Here is a 6,000-nt window from a genome sequence, read left to right on the forward strand (position 1 = left end):
AACAAACCCCATTTATAATGAGATTTCTAAACACTGCTCGCCAAACGCTTTTATTTCCTGCACAACTGAGGCATTGATACAGCCGGGTATATTTAAAGACGGTTTAATGAATTCCCCAGTAACAAACGGGACGTGTTTTATACGGCCGTACTTCTGTTTGCCAGGCGAAAAGCCTCCAGCCTTGGGCGTGTTGAGGTGACTGATAAGACACTTCAACCAAAATTCATTTGTAAATGTGACGAAAACGTGGCGCCTCAAAGTCTTTGCGCCATTATGATCATCGGCGGTAATCAGTACGACTGAAAACTGGACAACTTGTCTTTCATTTGCGGAATTGGCTCAATTCATTGAGGTCCAGCCCTTTCCAGAAGGTTTGTCAGGGCGACTATCCCATTTAAAATACAACGAGCAGCACACGATCAACTTTAAAACCTAAGGAGATGCAGGCAATTACACCCTACAGTACCAAAGGAAATCGACTAGGTAGTTAGCTGCCTGCCTTTATGCTCATATATAAAAATTACTTTCGCCATGTTGCGTGTGTTAACGCAAAGACGAGCATTAGGGCTAAATACTCATTTTAACGTTTTCAAGGACAATGCTTTTTGGAAACACTGTGCGTCCAAGCCAACAACACCCGAACGCTCGGCACAGAAAAATATCAGGCGCAAAAGCTTTTTTTAAAAAAAGCAGGGACCATTTTACTTTGAATAAGTTTCCCAGCGTTGCACCAATTAGCATAAATGTAAGAACCTGACAGTGGGACTAAACGGCAGGGAAAGCGGTCTAGTTTAAAACTGGACACTGCTAGCTAGTTAATAGCAAACTAGCCAGCTACAGAATAACCCTTAAGGCCAAGCAAGAAACGACGTAGGCGGCTATGTTGGCTCAATAAGTCAAAGAACAGCCTGTTTTACGATTAAGATTAATTTTCTCGGCATTTTAAGTTTTTCCCATATATGTAGAGCCTGCTCGGTTTAAAGTAACAAAGAAAAAGGAGGAACATACCACGTGATGAGTAACAGAGTCCGAGGAAATTTAACAAATCCCCGCAGTTTGGACGAAAATAAAAGCATACACAAAAAATAAAAATGTAACGCAATAAAGGCGCAAACCACTCGCCAGTAGGATCCGTATACAATAGCTCCGATTTCAGCAGCAGCCGTTGTTGCTCTTCGAGTCGCGAAATGGGCGAAACAACGAGTAAGAAATCGAGTTAGATGGCTAGCTAGCTTTACAAAAGACACGGAAAACAGGGTGCTTTCCAGTCCAGACGCGATCGTATTTCAACAGCTTTATTTTCTTTTATTTTCGATTTTTCGAAAGTCTCGTCTCCCGAGCCGATCTGGTGCCCTTTTTTCCCGGTTTGCGTGGGTTGTTTTTTTGTTGTTCCTGGGGGAGCGACGCTCGGAAAATGGCGGCTCGCTCCTCTCCCTCGGATTTCGAGACTGACAAACACGGAGCAGGAGCACAGTAGCGCCACGGCGGGAGACATTCCTCATGCTCGCCGCTAGAGCGAGGCGGGGACGGAGGGAGGGCGCGGGCACGACGCGAAGCCACTCGCTACGTCGCCGGCAGGGGGAGCCCGCGGTTTGTAGGCCGGACGTAAAAGACGCTCGATTTGACAGCGTCCGCCATAGTACTCCGACATCGATCGTTCTGCGCATGAAAGCGCTCGTCGGAGACTTTTTTTTTTTTTTACTTTTGCCTTTTGTTTCATCAGTAAACCTGACGTGCACGCTACTGCGCCGGAAAGGAGTGTCTCATTATCATATCATAAGGCCCCATCATAAGCAACCGGCTTAAATTTTCTTAACTAGCGTTGCAAGACTACGAATTAAAAAGATCTGCGCAATAAAATAACTTTAAAATCAGACTTATTCGGGTTAATTCCTACCAGTTTATTCGAGGAAGGCCTGGCTAACCACGCTGCGTATGTAAGTGTCCTTAGATTCCCAACTAATAGGGATGTGTCAATAGGTGAAAAGAAAGGAGACTTCTACCGGTAGGGGGAGCTCGACATCAGAGCTCTTACTGCAGTGCCCCACTGCTGTCATTGCGGGAGCAGCACGATGCGCCATCTGGTTGCAGAATGCCACTATATATGTCCTGACAGTCTGACATAGTTTTTTCCCGTATATAACAGGCTCAACACTAGTTTATCCAGTTAAAGAAGTTGCTATTTGTTTTTATTGCATAACATTATTTAATAAAGCCATAGCTTTGCTAGATTATGGTGGTAGGAACATCAAGGAGTATAAATGCTGATTTATTGGAAGACAACTGTATTAAATACCTTCCTTTTCTGTACACACTCCTTTGTATATGTACAATGTGATTCTCTTTCTTTACATATCCTATTGGTAAATCGAGTCAATAGACATCTTATCTGATCTCTAAAAGAAATGGTGTACCACACTGAAGTTTAATGTACTCTTATGTAAAGAAATATTTATTTGGTTTATTTAGGTAATATTAACAGCATAATGTTTTCATGATTTATTAGTTGAAAAAAACCTAATCAAAATACAAACCTTTCAGGATATTGAATTGAATTACCCTATTCAAATGCTACACTGATGACTAGAATCCACATGCATAATTAACCTACATTTTTAATTTTCTCTGTAAAGAAAAAATATCACCCAATGAATCATTCAGTAAAAGGATCAAATATTTAACGGTAAGGTCATGCTTTTTAAAAGTGCTACAATATGTCCTATGTTACAGAATCTGACACTTTAACCTGTAAAAATTCCTAGTTTGAGTTTGTATTTAGACAGCAGCACATCTCACATATGACTGATTTCTGCTGCAATCAAGTCTAAGAAGCTATTAAGTTAGTATAGTTCTGCTTTGGCTCCTTTATTATAAAGGTGCACTGCAGAGTTTCAAATAATTGGAGGAAAATAAATCTAATGGCATTTTCACAAGTTTAACAGGCATAGTAGATTTTTGATGTTGGCTGATGAGGTTTATCGGAAATTCAAAAAATTCAAGCTGGATCAGCCTCTAGTGTTTTCAGTAACATCACAGCTCTGTGCAGTGCAACTAATACCCTGTAATGATCTACTCTATATAAATAATGTAAAAATATAAACACCATCTGTGCATGTGTTTTATTGAGTGTTTTGCTAAAAAGATACTGTTCTCTTTATGAAAGTTTTTATACCGAATGGACACTGTTCACATTAATATTTGAAATATCTTAATGGATGAAAAACACTTGAGAGTCCACTGCCCATCTATTAGTTGCTCAGAAGCCTGCATTCCCTGTAATGCTCTGCGAAGATTTTGACATTTTCAGGATGAAAAAAGGCTACTCTTGAATTTGACGATTTCATGGACACTTACTAAATGTCTCCAAATTAAGGGCAGTGGCATCTCTACTCATTTAATGTTTCTCAGTGCCCCAGATACCCTCAGCGAAGCCATTTTAGGTATTCATCGGTGGTCTTGTAATGGAGCTACAGCCGTAAAATTTGTGCCGGCTGTCTGACCAATGACTTTCATTAAAAAACCTGAAAGGCATCTTTTTTCCTGTTCATATTACCCTGCCGTTTAAGGATTAGCACTAGACCTCAGTCAGATTTTTATTGTATAACGGAAAGCTGAGCTGTGATATTAACTTAAATTGAGCCCTATTTTTGCAAGCCATAAAAAATAAAACCACTTACCCAGGAAGTGGTTCCAGACACTATCAATGCAACCTTAAGATGCTAATCAATTTCACCATAGCAATAATACTTGAGGGATTTGATTACATTTGAATGTAACTAATTATTAAAGTATTAATAATACATATACTACTACAATGCTACGTTTACATCATACTTCTTCATAGCACAATATGACTTCTCTTTGGTACTAATGTATGTGTACAGTTTATTAAACTGTGACTGCTGTCATCTATGGATATTTTGCAAATTATCCAAAAAAGTGTGAATTTGTGAAAGTGCATGATCTGTCGTGCCTCAGTTGTACTCATTCAAGTGAAACTGTGATTAACCACATAGAGAAGAACCCTTTACCGGTAAATTTCAACGAGACTCATACCTGTATAATCTAGCAGCCATTGTCTACTGGTTTAAGACCTAATCCAAAACCAATCCAAAAATGCGTGTTGCAGTCTTCCACAGAAATCACTCCTGCATGCCTAAGGAAAAAGGCAGTATTAGTAAGTTTGTATATTAACATCATTTATTCAACTTCCTAATGAAACTGTATTGCATACCAGAGAAGTTATAGCCATTGATTGCTAGGTACTATTAGATTACAGTCAGCTGTGCTACATCCCAAAACGGTGTACTGGTGTAGGACCAGCAAAGAACAATCAAGTCAAATTTTCCGCATAATTATTCTAAATTCCCTGTTCCAATGTACTCAGTATTGCTGTAGCCTAGCTACAAGCGATAGCTGTGAATGGAAACGATCACACAAAATAAGTTCAAGTAAATTTCTGCCAAAATCAAGATTTCAAAGACATGTTTTATTTGTTAAATATGATACAGTAACTGGTATATTTAGATATTACATAACGATATTTAGCAAACTGTCATTTTAGATATAGGAAATAACGTTTATTTTTTATTGCTGCACAAGCTTTTAGCTTTATTTGTTTTCAATCATAATACCAAAGTTTTCGTATTTTTCACGTTCAGTTGTACCTCAAGAGACTATGATGAAGATGACACATACTACCAATTAAAATGTACAGGACGATATTAACGGATAATCTGTCCAGTTTGTAAACCCACATATATGGAAGTGAACATCATCGGACAAAAATCAGGTATGAATCGCGACTGCTGCTTAAGCAGTCGGATGTGTCGGATTTTAACGCTTTTTCTTCCATTAATGTTAACTTTAATCTCGATTAACGATTATTTAATCTTGATTTAACGGTCTATATATTTTGAGATTATATTTACTTTAAAAAATAACGTTAACATTGACAAAAAATATCTCCGACACAAGAAATATCGCGGCCAATTTCCGGCAAATGAGTAAAATATACATTGATTACATTCATGACTAGTTCATTTTCTCGATAAATGGATAACTAATAAACATTTCCCCGAATTAAACTCGACACACTTGGCCTTGTGCCTTTCATCACAACTTGATATATCATCCAACCACTGAATGTGCACAGAAATCGTCTTACTTAAGGCAACTTAAGCATTATTTGACGACCTGACCCATCTTCAACTCCGAACACCTTTCGGAAAAAGACAAGCCACCAAACATTATTTGTAAAATAAGTTTCAATAGCCTAGCTAAAGTGTAACTGTAGTTAGCATTTCTGCAGATTGTTATAGCCAGCTAGCTGTGTACGGCCTTTGTACCAGCCCGCTGCCGTCTGTATTTAACGAGTTAATCAATGCAAAAATGCTTTTTGACAGCGAGGTATTAGGAATGAATATGCATTATATTTTAACCTGGCTTCTCCTACAGTTCAATTTACATTAGCTGCGAGTTAAAGATAACTGTGTATTATCTGAATGAACTGCCTACCTTATTTGCCATACATACTCTATCGAACTACTACGTTGGCCTGTTGACTCCAAGCCACGGCAAAGTGTTCAGGGAAATTTATTTCAGCCACATAATATTTTAACGCTTGAACACGGCTTCCCTTCTTTTCTTCAGTCGTTATCGTGCATAACATTAGATTTTACGGCGGCCACATCCATAATAATATCTCTTTTTCTAGAATGTCAAAGTGTGAAATCTATGTTCACTTACCTGCACAGACCAACCAGTCTTGAAACAGAATCGCTCGCCTGCCTTTCGCTGGGATTGGCCAGTGCCGGCGGACGGCGCAGCTCATTGGGTGTTGGGCTTGTCAATCGTCGCGGGGAGGCGTTGCAACAAAAGTCCTCATTGAAGTTTGCAAGAGTTGTTTTCGCTCAGTTACCAGGAGCCCGTGGCTGGGCAAGTCAGAACTCTGTGTGTGGCAAAGGCGAGAGTTTATTAAATAGTTTTCCCTTTTTTATC

The 6,000-nt window shown here is 39.1% G+C and overlaps 1 protein-coding gene across 2 annotated transcripts in view; it reads right to left on the reverse strand.

The window, feature by feature from the left end:
* Positions 1 to 5,765, reverse strand: part of kansl1b (KAT8 regulatory NSL complex subunit 1b) — a 35,317-nt gene extending 29,552 nt beyond the window's left edge. Inside the window, exons 1-2 of one of the 2 annotated variants that reach the window (XM_048990315.1) lie at positions 5,749 to 5,765; positions 4,057 to 4,156 (exon numbers count right to left, since the gene is read on the reverse strand). The gene's annotated coding sequence lies outside the window, so the exon portion shown is untranslated. Of the gene's footprint in view, positions 1 to 1,008; positions 1,525 to 4,056; positions 4,157 to 5,748 lie in introns of those variants that run through there. The other variant, XM_048990314.1, reaches the window with a different exon arrangement.
* Between the last annotated feature and the right edge of the window lie 235 nt (positions 5,766 to 6,000).

The sequence above is a fragment of the Brienomyrus brachyistius genome, chromosome 22 (genome assembly GCF_023856365.1).
Source record: "Brienomyrus brachyistius isolate T26 chromosome 22, BBRACH_0.4, whole genome shotgun sequence".
In the NCBI taxonomy this organism is placed as follows: Eukaryota; Metazoa; Chordata; class Actinopteri; order Osteoglossiformes; family Mormyridae; genus Brienomyrus; species Brienomyrus brachyistius.